Below are 20,470 nucleotides of genomic sequence, written 5' to 3'. Positions count from 1 at the left end.
CGAGCCATGTGGAGGTCACTTTGCAGGAGAAGCTACAACCAGGAAGGCTCTGCTAGCAGGATATTGGTGGCCTACCATTCACAAGGATGCCTATGATTACTGTAAAAGATGTGATGCTTGTCAAAGAATGGGGAAACCCACGAAGACAAGTGCCATGCCATTGCAACCTATCCTTCCCTTAAAGCCGTTTGAGAAGTGGGGCATTGACTTCGTAGGTCCGATCGACCCTCCTACCAGAAGGAAACAGAACAGATACATCCTCGTATGTACGGATTATGTCACAAAGTGGTGTGAAGCTAAAGCCCTCAAGCGGGACGATGGTAACAGCGTAGCCCTGTTTATGTATGAGAATATCATCACCCGTTTTGGCAGTCCCTTAGAGCTGGTAAGTGATAGAGGCACTCATTTCCTTAACAAAGTCATGGAAGAGTTGACAGAGTTGTATAAGATCCGCCATTGCAAGTCCACTCCTTATTACCCCAGAGCCAACGGCCAAGTCGAAGTCACCAATCGCATCCTCTGCTCGATTCTGACAAGAACAATTGCTGCACATCGTCGTGATTGGGACGATCGACTTACAGAGGCCCTCTGGGCGTACAGAACCTCCCATAAAGCAGCAACGGGCCAGACACCCTTCCAGCTGGTGTATGGTACAGAAGCAGTTTTTCCTGTTGAACTGGAACTACCCTCTTTGAGAGTGGCGATCAAAGAGCGTTTGGGGGATGATGATTCACTGCAACGCCGTCTCCTGCATTTGGAATGTTTGGACGAAATTCGTCGGATGGCTCTACAGTGCATGGAAGCCACGAAAGCTCGACGTAAGGCTTACCATGACAGCTTCATCAAGCACAAAGAGTTCAAAGAAGGTGATTTGGTCCTAGCCTATGATTCACGCTTTGGCAAGTTTCCTGGCAAGCTCCAACAGCGGTGGATGGGCCCCTATACGGTACTTGCCGTCAACCCTAATGGCTCTGTCCAAGTACAGACCATTGATGCCTCTGATGATCCCTTTCTGATTAATGGATATCGCCTGAAGAAGTACTTCCCTCCTTGGGGATCTTGACAATTATGGACACTTGATCCTTTCCCTCATTGGCGTGGCACTGTACTTGCTATGATGCTACTTCTGATAGCCGTTCTTCAGTCAGTCCTGATGAAGTGGACGCAACCCTCTGTCCCCTCAAACCCCCCTTTCAGCCTTGATCTCTTATCCTCTATTTTCCACCAGCGACAGTGGCGAGGTGGGTTCTGACACATGGTCTTTCCACCATTCCCTTGTTCAATTTGAAGAAAAGAGAAAAAAAAAACAAGAAAAAAAAACATATCGGTCATGGGAGAAAAGGACTTAGGTCCCTGTCATGCCGACCTCTTCTTCGAGAAAAGGTGGAAACACCCTCGGGAATAGGGGAAAATAAGAAAAAAAAAAGAACAAAGAAAAAAAAAAACAAAACAAATCTGTCATGAGAGAAAAGGAAGCAATTCCCTGTCATAGCAGGCCTCGTTCCAAGAAAAGGTGGTAAACACCCTTGGGCGAGAAGCTGGCTGTGGAAAAGGTGATAACACCCAGCAGTCCAGAAGTGGATTCATTGATTGATATCCCTCGGATCCAATTCCGAAGCTGCCTCCCTTGGTACGCTGTGTCATGGGTCTCTTTGCAAAGTGACTAACTGTCCTCTAGCAGACGACATATTCCTATCCAACACAATGTTCGAATTTGATGGCTACCTCCCTGGGTACGCCTCTTCAACAATTGATGACGCGATCTTCATCGACAACCCCTTGAGTGATGTGAGCTTTCATCCTAACCGGATGGGGAAGTGAGTATGGTTGCCCTCTGTATCTATCAACAGAGCGTGAGACAGAGGGTGGGGCGAGAGACCAGTCTTTTCCCTTCAAATCAAATGAGAGGTGAGAAGTGTGAATGAAGTGTTGCACGCACGGAATGGGCCTCTCAAAGCACAAAGCACAATTTGTTTCTGTGCACTGCACTATAAGGCTCCCTGGCCTTCATTCTCGCACCGTATGCCGGCACAGGGCGGGATGCACAGTTGCACCATCAACTGCGCACAAGGCATACACCCTTTGCACAAGTGATTGTGAGGATTACATCAATGGGTTTCAGGAAAAGGCTGCCCTTCGGTATCTATCAACAGAGCGTGAGACAGAGGGTGGGTTGAGTGTGACTGGAGTTTCTTCAATCAATTACCGAGAGGTGAGATTGAGGGACGTTACGACACTTGGAGTCAGGTATGTTCCCGTTTCCCTATGCACCCATGGGATGGGTCTTTACCGTCATCACAAGACACATCACTCTGTTCTGTACATTGCACTGTAAGGCTCCCTTGCCTTCCTCCTTGCACCTATGCCAGACGGGTTGGACGCACTAATGCACCATCAACTGTGCACCCTGGCATACTCCCTTTGCACCATTCCCCCCTTGTTGATTCCTCAAGCGGGTATGAGTTATGGGTTTTAATCATTCTTCCGCGAGTGATATTAGTCATGGGGCGGGTGACTGTTCTTTCATTTTGTTAGAGTGACTGTGAGTTGAGTGTAGTATCCCTCATCATCATCGATGCATTTCCTGCGATTCCTTCCATCAGCTACCTCCCTGGGTGCTGCCGCGTGGTCTCTGCCATGATGAACGTATGCTGTAGAGATGCCTTGGTCCCTCCAGCGCCGACAACAACACTGGACGTGCCAACGACACTCAACCTTGCTTCTTGACGAAACGGGGCAAGTTTTTCTAACCCTACACTTTGGTTTCTTCGTGCCGGTCATGTTTTAAGTGTGGGGAAGTTAGTGGATGGTCTGTGGCGTGGTCCTAGGTCCCTAATGCTCGGTTAACCCTATCTGTTAAGGTCTTAAGTGTGGAGACGCGTCCCTGCGCGTCTACATTGCATACCCTTCTGCATATGCCTTATCTTGCTCATGCATGTATGCCATGACTTGCTTTTACCCTCCTGGGGTCCCTTCCCACCTGCCCGGTTATGTTCCACCCACCCTTGGGGCTGTTCCCTTGCAGTTTTCCTTCATTCCCTGATTTTGAGGTCCTGCTATGTGAATGCATCCTACGTTCACCAAAATCCAAATCCAACCTTATAGCCCTGTTTCTCCCTTTGAATTGATCATTTTTCCTTTTTACCTACCCCTGTTCCGGTGCACGGTTTTCGAGTTATTAATTTTTGAAGCATTTTGCGTAATTTAGCCGGTTTTCCATGTGAACGCGCTTTTCTTGCTTCGAAACCGTGATCTGACATCATAGCCCTGACCACAGCTTTTCCCCTGACATTTTTCCTTTTTCCTCCGCATCATTCCGATACACGGTTTGTCCAATATTAATTTTCCGGGTTTTTAAGACTTTTTCGTGCGTATTTTTGACATTTTTCCATGTGAACCTGCCCTATTTGTATCGGAATTCCAATTTGATTTGACAGCCGTGTCCCCCGTGCCTTCCTCTACCTTTTTCCTTTTTCCTCTACCCTTTTTCGACTTCCGGATTTTTACTTATTAATTTTTAAATGAGTTTTCGGGGGTATTTTTGGAGTTTTTCCCATGTGAACCCCTCCTATTTCCGCCGGAACTACATTTTAACGTGATCACCCTGTCCCACCCCTTCCTGCGGCCATTTTTCCTTCTTACTGCATGTCATTCCGATAAACGGTTCGTCCGATATTAATTTCCGATCCCATTTTCGGGTTTGTTTTTTAGGTTTTTTCCATGTGCACGCGTCTTATCTTAGTCGGAATTATGTTTTGACGTGATAGGATTGTCGGGCCCATCTTTCTGCACAGTTTTCCTTTTTTCTGCACTTCATTCCGATGCACGGATCTTTCGATATTAATTTTTCAATTGCGTTTTTGATTCATTTTTTGTGTTTTTTTGCACGTGACCGCCCTTTATCCCTCCCGGAACCCCCGTCCCGTATTTTTCTTGTTTCCCCCCTGTCGTCTTGCCCACTTTTCGTTTTTACGCTATTTCGTTTTGACATCCGGATTGGGAGTTATTAATTTTTCTTTATTTTTCTGTTTTTTCTCGCGCTCGTTTTGCGCGTGAACGCGCCCTTTTTCGATTTTACGAATCTCCACGCGCCTCGGTCGTGTCTGCGTAACCCGTACCGTCTTCCTCGCGCCATTTCAATCCCGTCACGGCAAATTTTTTTACCCCGCCCCGCGCACGTGCGCGGGACGGGGATACGCCCCCTTTTAGACCCCGCCCATCCACCCTTCCCCCCGCCCATTGCCCTTGCCCACCCCTATTTCCACTACCCACACCCCATGGGCCCCCACCCGCCCATTGCCCCTGCCCACCACCCACTGCCCACCCCCTGCCCCCCCACCCTGCCCCCCCACTTGCCCACCCCGTGGCCCCCCCCCATGGGCCCCCCCCACCCTTCCCCCCCAACTGCCCGTCCCTTCCCCCCAACCGTCTTCCCCCACTCTCTTCTCTCTCTCTCTCTGTGCGTACTCTCTCCCTCTTCTCCCTCCATCTCCACCTCCCCTCCTTCTCTTCTCCCTCTCCTCCCACTCCTCCTCCTCTCCCCTCCTCCTTCTACATTTCCTCCTCCTCCATTTTCTCCCCCCCTGCTGCTTTCTTCTTCTCTTCCCGCCACTCCTTCTCCTCCTTCCACTGCTTCTCCTGCCGCCACCTTCCCTCCTTCTCTTCTCCCTCTCCCTTCTCCTCCTCCTCCATTCCCCTTCCTCCTCTTCCTCCCCTTCTCCTTCCCCTCCTTGCCCTCCGCCGTCGACGTCGATTCCGTCGCCGTGGCCGCCGCCGCTCGCACCCCCCGCCGTCGTCGTCGCAGTCGCCGCCCTCGCCGCCCGGATCGCTGTCGAGCCGCCGTAGCCTGCGCCACCTCGCCTTCGACGCGCCACCTCGCCTTCACCAGCGGCCGCCAGCTCTTGCCGCCCACGTCGCCCCCAGCTTCCTCGCCAGTCGCCTTACGGCCCCGCCCTCGTCGCCTGCGCCACGCCTCCCGCCCTCGCCGCCTGCTCCAGTTACGCCGCCACTGAGCGCACCGCCACTGCCGCCGACCTCCCTTCTCCTCCACCACTCCCACCTCCCTTCTCCTCCCCCACCCCCATCTCCTCCTCCTCCCATCCTCAGGTTTCTTCCTAACCTTAGTTAGGTTAATTACTAACCTTAGTTCGGTTTAAATTACTAACCTTAGTTTGGTTAATTACTACCCTACGTTAGATTAACCACTAACCTAAGTCAATATTTAACTAGGGTTAGGTTAATTCTAACCTACCTCTAGTTAGTCCACTGACCTACCTCAGGTTAGTCTTTCCCCCCACTAACTCACCCTAGGTTAGTTAGTACTAACTAGACTTAGTTAGACCTAACCTATTTAACCTAGACTTACCAGACTAACCTAATCCTACCCTAACTTAATTAACTTACCAGACTAACCTAGGTAGACTAACCTGACTAACCTGACTAACCTGACTTATGACTAATGTGACTAATGTGATTAATGTGACTTAATTAATCACTTCATTAATTTTTCCATAAAAAATTTTAGGAAAATTTCTAAAAATTCCTTCTGTCAGTTGCCAATTTTTGGACCTTTGTCTGCTCAAAATTGCCTTTCCTATAATTTCAGAAAAATCCATCTTTCCTAAAATTACCCCTAAATTGCCAAAAAAATATGGAAAAATCATTTTAAAAATTGTAAAAAATCCTAAAAAATTCTAAAAACCTTCTAAAAAAATTTCCCTCACCTCCCTTGCTCATTTTCCATTTATTCCACCATAAAAAAATCCCAACTAAAACTAAAATAAAATAAATAAAAATAAAAAACCAACATAAACCAAATTAACACATCTGCTAAGGTGTTCTCATTGTTGTTTCATCAGTGCTTTTTGCTTTTCCTTTACTGGAACTTTTCCTGCGCATTCCTGCATTCCATACAACCCTTCCAGGTATTTATTTTATGTTATTTATTTATTTATTTTCCCCTTAATCACAAATAATTGTTAAAATAAATTCTTTAATCCACCCACCGTTCCACGCGCATTCGCGCTAAACACACTTTTTTTTAAATTAAAATAAACCAGCCGTTCACTTAGCACGCGCTACGTGCGCTACAGAGGCACTCTAATTTTTTTTAAAATTAAAATCAACCAGCCGTCACATGAGCACACGCTGGCAAAAAAGCGCTCCACATCACCTTAATTGTAATCAATGAATTGCATTTAGAGACCCAGTGGGGAATCGAAGTCCGGGAATCGTATAAAAGCACCGTTTAACCTAATAATTGGTAAATAAATTTATAATAAGGAACCGCCGTTTTCTTATTAAGGTTTATCACCTAATAAAAATTCACCCATTTTTAATAATTGATTACAATCAACCCTTAATTAAATTAAATCCCCTCTCACTGCACTTTATCCCCTTTTTAATGAACCGTTTCGTGGGATGGGTTTGCGCAGTTCTTAGCGTTATTTTCCATGGTCCAGTCTTGGTTCTATCACAGATGTCGTATTGATATGTGTCGGATATGGTATGGTTTTGGTTTCATGTCTTTGTTACGGTTAAGGGTACGGTATGCAGTTTTTTCTTTTATTGCCTGATACGGGGTTCAGGGTGTTTGTCTGATGCATCGCATGAAGCTTTCGGTCGCATTTGTCTCAAGGTCATGTCAATTTTTTTCTAGGATGTGGTTTGCTTGGGGTTAGTAGGTCGAGTCACGTTTTGATTGGTAATTCTCTTATCCTTGGTTTTTTGTCTGTTGCTTGGCAGGCATTCACCTTGATTGTCTGTGGTTGTGGTGTGTGTGTAACCATCTGAATGGCGCCTTCTCATGCTCCTCCCCCTATCCAGTACGTCCCATTAGTTAGTAGGGATTACTCGTCCCTACTTACTTTTGAGCCCCTCACGAAGGCAGGACTTGCTGCTTTTGTGGCCACTCCTTTTCCATTACTTCCAGAGGATCCGTCCGTATGTGATGAGTTACTGGCCTCTTACAGCAAGAAGACAGGAGTAGTCCAAGGCATGTCTATGACATTGACGTCTCGAGGCTTAGGGAAGGCTTTGTCTTTACCCTCCAAAGGAGAACCTTTTGTGACCACTCGTCAGCTCTTCTCTAATGAAGAGATTCTGAAGCTGTTGCAGAAGCAGACCAGGGAAGTCCTTGATGTTAAGAAAGTGATAAACTCTTCAGGAGTTTCGTTTTCTATGATCACTGATCCCGTCTGGAAGACCATGTGCCAGTTCCTTCAAGACCGGTTCATGCCTGCCAAAACGCCATCCCACTATTTGTCTAAAGAGCTTTTCACAGCTTCCAGGATGGTGCTAAAAGGAGTTGCCATTGATTGGAGCACATACCTCCTTACTAAGATGGATCAGCATTTTGTTAAAGTCACGAGGGGTAATGTTACCAATGTTACCTATGGATCATATTTGTCTGCCTTCTTGACCTATTCAGGTTTACAGAAGACTGTGCCTCTACCTCCTCCATCAGATCCAGTACCTCCTTCTCCACCTTCAGAAGAGTCAGCACCTATTGACATTGAGGATGATGATTCTCCGCCTCCCCTGGTCATACAGCGCAAACGCTTGAAGAGGGTAGCGGATAAAGCCCCTGCTGTACTTCCCTCAGTGCCTATCCCTGCTACTTTTGGTAGTGACCTCCCTGGGTTTCTCACTTGCAATAATCTGTTTCGAGCACATAGAGAAGGATCCTTGGAGATCTCAGTTCCCTCCCTGAACAGTCTCGTTTCAGGAGATGCCATTCCTTTCCTCTGCAAGGATATTCAAAGTTCCATTGAGTTGTCAGTGACAGCCTGTGTTCAACAGCTGTACGCATCTTTCTATGAGGAGCACATGCAGTCCAAAGACCAGTTGCATAAGGCAACATCTGAGTTAGCTTCTGCTAAGGATACCCTAGCAGATCTATTTAAGCAAATGGAACAACAAACCCAACTGGTTGCCACCCAAAGTGATGAGATTTCTTCATTGAAGACCCAGTTACTCGAGGCCCAGTCACAGGTTACTAGCCTTTCAGCAGAGAAGGAGAGGATGTCTAGTGAAGCGACAGAATTCCAAGTTCTTTTAGATGACAAGCTTTCAGCTTTACAGATGGCTAATGACACAGTGGCCAACCAAGCCTCCCAAATCCAGCAGTTGCAAGATCAGCTTGCAAAGTCCCGCTCTGTTCCTCCAAGCCCTCCTGTTCCATTAATTCCTTCACTTTCACAGCAGGACTTGGCTGCCCTACAGAGACAGGCTACTTTGTGCCCTCTATTCCAAGACAAAGTGGAAAGATTGCAGTCCAGAATGGACTTGTTATGGTCTACCTTTGAACAGTTTCAGGACTATGTCTTACCAGACCATTCTTTCTTTGTCCACTACCACTTACAGAAGCTGGTCTTCTATATGAAGCTTTCCACGATGGATCTACCTTTTCCAGAGGATGGCTGGAGTGGGGCTTGGTCTGCTGAGTTGTTGACAGAGGTAGTCAGAATGCTCTTTGAAGATTCTGTCACGCCAGACACCATGCTGATGTCATACATGTATCTCCGAGGAGATTTGTTAATCCCAGATGAGGTAGATATGGCATGGTATGTGGGGGATGTGGTCTTACAGGCTGTTCTATATGTCAATTATTTGGATTTGCGCATAGCTGATATGTTTCAGAGTTATTCCTCCAAAGTAGCTGATTGTCAGGATAATTCGTGGCATCCCATGATTGATTCGGTGGTCCTCAATCAAAGACAAAACACAGCTCCTACCTTTGTACAGAGTACTAACCAACTGAGGATGGATCTCTTAACCTATCTTTCCAAACATAATCCATTTGATGCTATCTTCTTTGATGCCTATCATAGACGATCTCTTTTGGGACCTTCTGTTCCTACCCTCCTTTATTACCAACAATTGGCTCACCGCTATGCTGTATATATTTCCCTTTGTCAAACTAATTCCACAGTAATTTCACCCCTTCTTTTCCAACCTTCCAATTTCCCTCAAATTCCTATTTTTACTTACTGTTCCTTTATTGAGGATAGGGTATTTTCCCCTTCTCCACCCTGTCCTTCACCCCTCATTAATGTACCCTCCACATTTCCTATTTATCAGTTAACACCTTTCCTTAGTGATTCCTTACAAATTTCTTCCACTCCTTCTTTAACCTTTTCTTCCTTTTATGATTTTTCCTATCCTTCCCTACATCCACTTTCCCTTATTCCATTACCCTCTCCTAACACTTCCATATCTCAACCACCTCAGTTGGTTAGTGACTGTGCCAGTTTTGATACTCAGATTTCTAGAAGAAGGGGATGGAGTTCGGATGATTGCCTTACAGGACCGCAGATTAATTGGCCAGTAATTCCAGGGGAATGGACAGTTTCAAGTCAAGCTTATCAAAACTATGTTCATTTTGCCCAACAATATTCACAGTCTGCAGATCCCTCAGTGAGATTAACTGCTCACTTTGCTTGGTATCTGGCGTATATGCATAGGCACTCTCATACTGATTCAAAGCCTATTCCAAAGTTGTGCATGAATGTCAATGTTAGCATTGATTCCCAACAGCTGGAGATACTGTATTTTCATGCCCTCTGTTTGCCTAGCAGATACTTGGTCATGTTGGAAAGGATGTGTTGTCTCCAATTTTTCCAAAATCCTCCTAAAAACTTTGTAGATGAATCCTTATCTATGGATCGATTCCGACAACATCAATCTTTTAAGAGGGATCATCTTCATTGATGCCTTTCCAATGTATGGTGCAAGCTTTTTAATGCCAAACTCTTCTTTTTGAAGAAGTCATTCAGATGGTTGTGTTGTGTATTAGTGTTTGTGTTGTGAGTTCATGTATGTCCTACGAACGTGGTGGTTTCCTATTGGATTTTGTGTACGAGCTATGTTTTGGAGATTTGTCGAGATGGGGTCGTGGTTGGAGAGTTGAAGCAGATGATGATGAAGAAGAAGCAAACTCTTATATCCTTTACAAATTTGTTGTGATTTTTAGTTTGATAAGAGGTGTTAATGTAAAAAGGGTTTTCCTTTCTTTGTATTTTTATATATCAGAAATAGGTTATAAGTTGGGGTCGTGGCGGATGGATTCTTTTTGAGAAGATAATGAAGATCACAGTGAAGCTTTTCAATGAACTTGTATTCCCTTTTTCCTGGGTCGCGAGGACGCTTCCTTATTAAGTGTGGGGATATGTTGAGTGTTGAAATGACTTGTTTTTTGGCTGATTTTTGTTGTTTTTGAGAGCTGAATGGTTGATTTTATGGGATGATTGATTGGTTTGGAAGTGGTTTGAGAGTGTTTTGGATGATATTGATTGTGTTTTGGAAGTTCATGATGTTTGTTGATGGTTCTGTGATGTTCTGATAGGTTCTGATAGGTTCTGTATACCTTCTGTTTTGCTCTGTTTTGGTCTGTTTTGTTCTGATTGTCTTCTGTAAGGAGGGATGAGGTATTGATTGATGAAGAATGAGATATTGTGAAAGCTTAGTGAATGTTTTGTGAGAGTTTGGAATGGTTTGAGAGTGAGTGATGTGGTTTTGATGACCTTCTGTAACCTTCTGTAGGTCTTCTGTAGAGCTTCTGCTTCTGTTCTGTTTCTGTTCTGTTCTGTTTCTGTTCTGTTCTGTACTGTAGCTGTTCTGGTACTGTTCTGTAGACTGTTCTGTAAGTGTTCTGTGGAATGTATGTGTGACTTTGGAAAAGTTTTCTAGCCTTGGAAAGAGGTGAATACAAGTGCAAAAGAGCTGAAAGAAGTGGAAGAAGTAGCTGCTGAAGACTCAAGAGAAGACTAGAGTGAAGTGACAGTAGTGAGCTGTGAAGAGACACTGTAGAGGCTCTGGTGACCCTTCATATCAGACATACCTCTTGGGAGGGGTATCCACGACCTAAGAGTGATTATTGAGTAATTTTTGAGAGATTGTAGTGAGGATATGATGTATTATTGATGGAGTGTGTGAGAGAGAGTCAGAGATAGCCAATTCTACTCAAACAGAGTGATTGTATATGAGAGATTGAGAGAGAAGACTATGAAGATATTGAAGATGAATAATATGTGATGTATTTCCATTCAAGGATGGTGTACTTCTTTGCTTTCTTTGTTCCATTGATGTATTTTGTGAAGATGTTGAAGAATATGGTTGATTCTATTAAAAACCGTGGGAGATTTACATGATGCTGCATGAAGATTTGTTGTGCCTGGTGTTCTTTTCTTCATTGTGATCATATGAAACATGATAAACAAGCTTGTTGATGTTACAAGATAGATTTTCTTGCAAGAGAATTCCCTTTTCCTTGGTGTTCCTCTCGGGGCTCCAGCCCACCGCCTCTAGTGTGTATTTGTGGGTACTATCAGTGTAGTAATACACAAGCGGCTAGGCAGAGGCACCTTTACCCCCAACAACCTCCCACTAAAGGCAAATTTTCCTTATTGAGGAGTGAAAAGAAAATAGAAAAGACAGTACAACATATATATAAATACAACATCATAAGGAAAGATGTCATCTCATCCATCAACCTCCTAAGAAAGGCAAATAAGAGGCTTTTCATGAGCAAGTCTGCACGATTCTAGTTAGTTGAGATCTTGACAAGGTCAACAGACTTGTCCTCAATGACCTCATGAATGAAGTGATACCTCTGGGGCAAATGACTCTTGAAAATAAAACCCTTCAACTTGTGAAAATCCTTGGGCAACTAGTCTAGCTTTGTACTTTTCTAAGGTACCATCAGCCTTGTACTTTACCTTCCAGATCCACTTGGTGCCAATAACCTTCCGCTTTGCTGGTCGATCCACTAGCTCCCAAGTGTCATTCTTCATTATGCTGTCATACTCCGCCTGCATAGCAGCCTTCCATGATGGATCTGCAAGTGCTTCTTCTAAGTCAGTTGGCTCCTTTACTTCTCTCATAATCTCAACCATCAAGGCCATATTGACTATGTGAGCAGAAGCCCTCCTTTGCTCCTCTATTCTCTGAGACCTCCTTGGTCCGTCTGCCTTCTCCTCAACAGATGCAGGCATAGGATTATTGTGGTCATAGAGCTGCTTCACCCAGCGCGGCAATGGCTTTTCCGGTGGGGTGATGTCAGGTTGGTGAACTTTTTCCTCATCATCTGAAGATGATGCTTCCTCCTCCTTAAGGATAGGGATAGCTCTCGGGACAGGGTCATAGTGGACTACTTCTTCGCTTGATGATAAAGTGGAAGAACTTGCCTTCTCCTCCTCCACTGTATGCGGCTCCTCCTTGAACACCACATCACGGCTCGCGATGATCTTCTTTGCCTCTTGGTCATATAATTTGTAAGCCTTCTGCTCATCACTATAACCCAAGAAGATACATTTTCTGCTTTTTGGTTGTAACTTGTTTCTCTTCTCATCTGGAACATGTGCATAACATTCACATCCAAAAATTCTGAAATGTGAGACAGATGGTTTCTTACCAGTGTAAGCCTCATGAGGTGTTTTTCCCTTGAGAGCCTTTGTATAGCTCCGATTTAGAATGTAGACTGAAGTATTAACAGCTTCAGCCCAAAAATGGTTAGGCAATCCCTTACCCTTTAGCATGCATCTTGCCATCTCCACAATGGTGCGATTCCTGCGTTCCACAACACCGTTCTGCTGAGGTGTGTGAGGCGTCGTCAATTGACGCTTGATCCCTTTGCTCTTGCAAAAGCCTTCAAACTCCTTTGAGTTGAACTCACCACCACCATCTGTTCTAAATTTCTTCACACTTTTCCCTGTTTCATTCTCAATAAGTTTTAGCCATTCTTTAAACTTACCAAAAGCTTGAGCCTTATCACGAAGGAAGTACACCCACATCTTCCTACTGTAGTCGTCGACAATCAACATAAAATAAGAAGATCCCCCCAAGGCCTGTGTAGGCATCTTACCACACAAGTCAGCATGCACCAACTCTAGAGGAGCCTGTGCTCTATTCTTGCTTGCTTGTGGAAATGCCTTTCTCTGTTGCTTGCCCATCATACAAGCTTCACATGGTTCCTTCAATTCAGTTATTGTAGGTAGGTGAGCAACCATACCTTGCTTTTGCATCTCCTTTAATACTGCAAATCCGATGTGTCCAAACTTTTCATGCCAAAGCTTACTTGTGCCCACTCCAGCGGTGGCTGTAAGAGCACTTAGCTCATACAGGTTGTTCCTTCTTTCTCCTTTGCCAAAAATTGTGCCAGCACTATCAATAATTTCTGCACCTGTCTTCTTGAACCTCACTTCATGACCAAGATCAGTTATGGCAGCAACTGATAAGAGATTTCTCCTGATTTCGGAAACATACAACACATTTGAAAGCTTTTTGACTTCACCATTTGCAGCAACAAAAGAAATAGTACCTGTGCTCGCAACAGGGCATTTAGCATCATTTCCAACCGTCACAGTGATGGATTCTTGTAGAGGCTGCATAGAACTGTATAGACCTTTCTTGTTGGTCATGTGACGGGAGGCCCCACTATCCAACACCCATGAGTCAGTGGTAGATTCTTCTTGCACCGAGGAGCACACTTCCTCAATGGTCGCCATGAATAATTCCAACTCTGCTTCAACCGTATTGGCTGTCTCTTTCCCTTTACTTTTAAGGGTACCATTCTTTTCATCTGCCTTCTTGACACGACAATCTGCAATTGCATGTCCTTTCTTCTTGCAGTAGAAGCACTCTCCTTGAAACTTCTTCTTGCCGCCCTTCTTCTTTTTGTCACCATCATTTTTGGTGGAGGAGACACCTTTGCCTTTTGCATTGGCAGAGAATGCAGCATCTCCATTGTTGCTTCCTTCTCGGGCTTTTAGCCTCAACTCCTCCTCCATTAATAATGCACAAAACTCCTCAAAAGTCAAAGCTTGAGGTCTCACCTGAGTATTAAGGGCAGTTACTAGTCCATCAAACTTTTGTGGACAAATCCGAAGACACCTCCGAGCTAGCTCTTCGCTAGTCTTTTGTATCCCAGCGCCAGCCATCTGGTCGCGCAGATTCTTAATCCGAGTGATGAATGCTTCAACCATCTCTCCTTCAGCAAACTTCTCCGCTGCTAGTTGATTCTCCAAGTTTTGAATCCTTGTTTGGTTTCGTGTTTCATACTGACTCCTTAGTACATTCCAAGCCTCTGACGCTTTGGTTGTATGCTGAATCAGAGTCAAAACACTGTCAGAACAGCTTGTAACTAAGGCACACAATGCATCTGCATTCCTTCGTTTCCAAGCTCGTAGAAGATCTGCATTCGGAGGAATCATCACACTAGGATTTGATGGGTCGGGGGTAGGCTGTGGTTCTGCGTCAGTCCCCAGCACAGTCTCCAGAACTTCATAAGAATCAAGGATAGTTGTAATTTTGAACTTCCACAAGGTGTAGTTTGTACCATCTAACTTGCCTTCGCTGAAGGTTGGTGGACGAATCCTCAGTGTTTGAATAGCCGGTACAGCAACACCACCTCCTACACCGCTTCCGGAAGTCGACATAGTTTCTCTTTTCTGTTGAAGCCTTTGCCTCTTGCACGCTGTCCGATCTCTAGAGCCCCCTGGGCTCTGATACCATGTAAAATATTACACGGCGCAACGAAAAGAATCTGAGAAAGAGATAGAGAGTACACAATAGATAAGAGGAGAATCAGTAAATTCTTTAACTTCAAACAACTGATACAAAGATGGCTTTGTCCACCCGTGCGCTTCCACTGAGTGAAGCTTAGATGGCGATCTAGACAGAAGATAGGTGAAGAGCTTAAGGCTAGCTGGAACAACAACTCTGACTGGGTGAAAGATGAGTGAGAGATGGCTGCGAAGGGGTTTAGCTTTTATAGCCCGCGAAGGTCGTTAGGTCGGCCTGCTGACCGACCTACCATATGAGCCTCCACTAGTCGGCCAGGGAATATTCCAGGGAATATTCCCTTTACCATCGGGCCGGGGGCGCTGCCCCCGGACCCCCGTCAGGGGGGCCGCTGGCCCCCCTGGGACCCCCCAGCCAGGGGCCGCTTCCGCGGCCCCCGGACCCCACAATAGGGGCCCCTTTTAACTCCCTTACACCGCAACTCGATGCAATGCGCCTCGAGTTGCTATCAGCTTAACCACTCCGTCTAACCCAAAGATAAGACCCACAACAGTCACCTTTTTTCCATCCGGTCACATAGACCTCATCTGATATACAAGTCAGGACTCAACCAATGTCCGGGCTCACATTTGGCTTCTCCTCATAATGGGGGCCTTACAACTTTGAGCACCATGGATCATTGGTAGCACCTAATGAGGGTGGGGCATTGATCATATCTAACAGTTCCTCTCTGACACATCACAATATGACATTGTTGATCAGAGAGCCCAACATTGTGTGAATTCAAGCTTGTTGCCTGTTTGCGCTTGTAGTTTGATCATACAGTTTGTACACGCAAGGATACTGACCATTATCAAAGGGATTTTGAAGTATACATCTAAAATATCTCCCACTCAAAGGGTTTACCTCTGTGAGTAGCAATAAGCAAAATACCACTCGCCTATTTTTGAAAACCCTAAAAGTCCATAGCCAACTCACTTGAAGCTTCATCTTTCCTTCATTTTCTTTCTCCTAACACTCAAACTGTTGAGATGACAAGCTCAACACATGCGGACATTAATGATGGACCGCCTAGTTAGATGGGTCCATATGTCTACACTTAGCACGTCGGTGGTCATTATGACTCTCACATGGCCACTGACTCATTACTTATTATATTCAGGTTGTTACACCTATTTACAACTGGCATAGTTATAGCGCCAGTCGACTAGTGTAGTCGATTATGCCTTGTTTGACTTAGTAGGCCACTTTCCTTTATATTGTATCTTATCTATACTTTGTGTACTTTGTAAAGTGTGTGGAAGAAGAAGAAGAAACCAGCAAGAAAACGTTTTGGCCTCCATCTCTCTTCTTGTCTCTTGAGTGAGCTTCTCCTTGTGCATTCTGTGTGTGTTCGGCGCAGCATCTTGAGCAAGTCCCCCCACCACATGATTCTTGACATGGTATCAGAGCCACGCCACTGAGAGAGGCTAATTTCAAAGGCTAAAGTGAAGGAGAAGAAGCAAGGTTCGAGCAAGAAAGCCACGAGTAAGAAGCTCTCCCATCCTTCCACTCTCTCTTTTGGATAGTGCCTGTGGAGGCACCGGAAGCACGGTCGAGCAAAAAATCTCAGATTGCTATGAGATTTGGTGTGCGAGCAGAGCACTATATATTCTGTAGATAATCCTTTCAGCCACACAAGGTTGCGAACAACAGTTTCAGGGTATACTATGATTTCGGCTGTATTGATCGAAAGTGGGTGCACAGGTTACAGATTGCGAATCTGTAATTTTTGAGGTGTTTGCAAGAAGCAAACATAAGGCTTATCTGTAAATAGGTTGCAGATTTACATGTACTGTTGAGCAATCAGTGAAAAAGATTGCTTGGTGTATTACTGTGCACATATTGTGGAAGATTGTAGAAGATTAGCTTGCTGTGCTATATCCTTGTTTGTGATAATGGCAGAGAACAGTGGAAATCCCATTATTGAGAAGCTAGACAAGAACAACTACCCTTCATGGAAGTTCCGTGTGACGAACTTCCTCATTGGAAAGGGTTTTTATGAGTTTGTCTTAGGTGAAGAAAAGGAGCCAGAGCTGGGTATCCCTCTGACTCTGCAGATGAGTTAAAAGCATGGAAAGAGTGGAATGCGAAAGACAAAAAGGTGATATACTGGCTATCTACAGTAATTGATAATACTATGCTGGGACATATTAGCAATGTAGAAACTTCATATGCTTGGAAAATTTTTGAGAGTATGTTTTCAGTAAACACAAAGGCATGAAAGATTCAACTCAAGCAAGAGTTGAATGCCTTGAAGAAAGGGAAAATGTCTGTCAATGAGTATGTGTTGAAGGTGAGGAGCTTTGCAGATGCTTTAGCAGTAATTGATGCAATGCCGGATGATGATGATTTGGTTTCATCCACTCTGACTGGCCTTAACAATGAGAAAGCATAGAAATCATTTGTTACTTCAGTATATGTACGGAAGCCATTTCCAGATTTTGATGAGCTGATCTCTCTCATGATTACTGAAGAGATCAATATGCAAGGTGATTTTCCTGAAAGAAATGGTAAACAGGTCCAAGCATTTTACTCGAGTTCAGGAAGGGGATGTGGTAGATCCTCTTCAAGAGGCTTTGGGTACAAGACATGGTAGTGACAACTAGCAAAACAGATTGAATCAGCAATTTGGCGATATGCAGGTTTCAGTAGGTCATGGTAACTTTAGAGGCAAGGGGAGCTTTAGAGGAAGAGGTGGATGGCAGAACAGAGGTTCTAACAACTTTGGTATTGTGTGTCACTACTGTGGCAAAACAGGTCATATTGCAGCCCAATGTTATGCTAAGAAAGATGATATTCGCAGTGGTAAGTTGCAGCAAAACACAATATTAGTGAGTTTGGGAATCTCCCAATTCCCATTTTTTGAATACTAAAAAGGTGGCACCTGGATAACATGCCCATAAGTTTCTCAAAACCATATGATGTGACCTATCATTGGAAAGTGCTTGAAAAATGGAACCTATTGAGCTATAGAGCGCTTGATTTGGAGTTGTAGTGTTCAAGTTATGACAAATTCAAAGATTTGACTACGTGTCCCAAACTTATGGAAAATTCCCATATTCCCCAATATGGTGTTGCAAGGAAACTATGCATCGTCTTCATGACAGAATGAAGACAAAAATGAACATTTGTTTGTTATGCAGCATATACTGAATGCTATTATAGGAAAGGGAACACATGATGATGTTTGGTATGTTGATTCAGGTGCATCCAATCATATGACCAGCCATGCAGAATGGTTTGGAGAGATGCAGGATTTGCAAAATGCAGGTTATGTGCAGACGGGTGATGATTCATGCCACCCAATTTTACACATTGGAAAAGTTCCCTTGTCCTTGCATGATGGTAAGACAAAGAGTCTTTCAGATGTATTACATGTGCCATCTATTACAAAGAACTTGGTATCAGTCAGTCAAATGGTAGAGCAAGGGCTGCAAGTCAGATTTAATGCAAAGGACTACTTTGTAGAAAACTTCAATGACAAGTGTAGGTTGGTTGCAAAGGGAAGTAGAGTTGGACGTACGTTTACTCTGGATGCTGGAATTCCTACTATGAATGCTGCTATGTATGCTAAAGGAAAAGGTGTTGTTGCAGATATTGAAATTTGGCACAAATGCATTGGACATGCAAATGTACAAAGGCTAAAACTAATGCAGTCCAAAGGGTTGGTTATAGGTTTGCCTACATTTAGAATTGTAGAATTTCATAAGGTATGCGAAGCATGTCAGTTTGGTAAGCAGGCAAGACAACCCTTTTCACACAACAAAGATGTAAGTAGAAATATCCTTGATGTTGTGCATACAGATATTTGGGGGTCTACACAAAATGTATCTCTTAGAGGCAGTTCATACTTTGTCACATTCATTGATGATTGTTCTAGAAAGCTGTGGGTATATTTTATGAAGGAAAAGAGTAAAGTGTTTGAGCACATTAGAAATTTCAAGGCTGTAGTTGAAAGAGAAATAGGCTTGAAAGTAAAGTGCTTGAGGCCAGATGGAGGGGGAGAGTACCTCTCGAATGAGTTCAGTGATTTTCTGAGGTCTCATGGGATAAAGAGACAGTTCACATGCAGGTATACCCCACAGCAAAACGGGGTTGCAGAAAGGAAAAACAGGCATATTGTAGAAGTTGCACACACCTTGATGTTTGAAAAGAATATGCCTAAGCATTTTTGGTCTGAGGCTGTACATACTGCTGTTTATATTATGAACAGAACTCCACAGCTGCAGTTCATGGTATGACTCCTGAAGAATGCTTTACTGGCAAGAAGCCTAATGTATCGCACTTGAAGGTATTTGGCTGTGTTGCATATGTTCATGTGCCAGATGAGCTACAAAAGAAGCTTGATCCAAATGCAGAAAAATGTGTTTTTATTGGATACTCTTTAGAGCAGAAAGGGTATCGTTGTTATAACCCTGTCACATGGAAGTTCAGAGTGAGTAGGAATGCCATCTTTGATGAAATGAGCAGTTGATATGCATCTAGTGGTGATGCATTGGATGATGATGATGATCATGACACTCATGTGTGGGCTGAAAAGCAAGAATCACGAACTCTTAGTGGACAAGAGACATCATCTGGTAGTCCTTGGGGTGGGAAACTAAGGGGTAGCTCTACATCTTCAGGTGCATCTAATAGCACTACAGGTAAATACAAAGGAAAGAATAAAGTGTTAGACGGCATTGATGCAGTTCTTGATAGAGACTCCAGTGGCTTAGAGAGCTTGGATGATGAGCTTGGCATTCTTTCTGTCAAGACACTAGGTGTACAGAGAGTTCATAGTAATGTAAAGACTCCATTGAGTGATCCGGGGGTACGCAGATTTAGCAGGTCAGATACCCTGTTAAAAGATTTGGTTTTGAAGGTTATGCAGCTCACCATTATGCTTATATGGTAAAAGTGATTGGGGATGTTGAGCCCACATGTTTTGAGGAGACTGTTGGTCATGCTCATTGGGATGCAACAATGGATGAGGAGATGGCTGTATTAGAGGCCAATAAGACTTGGGATCTAGTATCATTGCTGAAGGGTAAGAAAGCTATTGGATGTAAGTGGGTTTATAAGATTAAGCACAATGCAGATGGTTCTATTAGTAGGTACAAAGCTAGGCTAGTTGCAAAAGGCTATGCCCAGACATATGGCATAGATTATGAAGAAACCTTCAGTCTAGTTGCTAGGATGGCAACTGTCAGATGTGTGATTACTTTGGCAGCAGCCAAAGGTTGGAGGTTGCAGCAAATGGATGTAAAAAATGCCTTCTTTCATGGTGATTTGCAAGAAGTGTATATGAATAAGCCAGTAGGTTATGAAGATTTAGAGCATCCCACATATGTGTGCAGGTTGAAGAAGGTGCTCTATGGGCTCAAGCAAGCACCTAGAGCATGGTTTAACAAGATCAGAGAGTATCTTGTCAATATTGGCTTTTATGTTTCTAATGTGCTGATCACTCACTTTATGTGAGAAATGGAGATGCAGGTTTGGTCATCATAGTCATCTATGTGGATGACTTGATTATTATAGGTGATAGTGATAGTGGGATTGCTGAAGTCAAGGACTTTTTGAAGAAGAAGTTTGAGATGAAGGATTTAGGTGAGCTAAGGTACTTCCTTGGCATTGAGGTGATTAAATGTGATGATAGTATATGGCTGTCCCAAAGATAGTATGGCTTGGATATGTTGTCCAAGTATGGTATGACAGCATGCAAACCACTTTCAGTTCCATTGGAGCCGAATGTAAAGTTGAGTGCTCATGTTGGGGATGAGATAGAAGACCCTACTATGTTCAGGAGGATAGTGGGGAGTTTGATCTACATGACCATTACAAGGCCAGACTTGAGCTATGCTGTTGGTCTTGTGAGTCAGTTTATGCAAGTACCTAGAAAGCCACATTTGGATGCAGTCAGACGCAT

The sequence above is a fragment of the Lygodium microphyllum genome, chromosome 19 (genome assembly GCF_053477565.2).
Source record: "Lygodium microphyllum isolate KBCC chromosome 19, Lygodium_microphyllum_v1.1.10, whole genome shotgun sequence".
Classification (NCBI taxonomy): domain Eukaryota; kingdom Viridiplantae; phylum Streptophyta; class Polypodiopsida; order Schizaeales; family Lygodiaceae; genus Lygodium; species Lygodium microphyllum.
Note: the sequence above shows the minus strand (reverse complement) of the source record.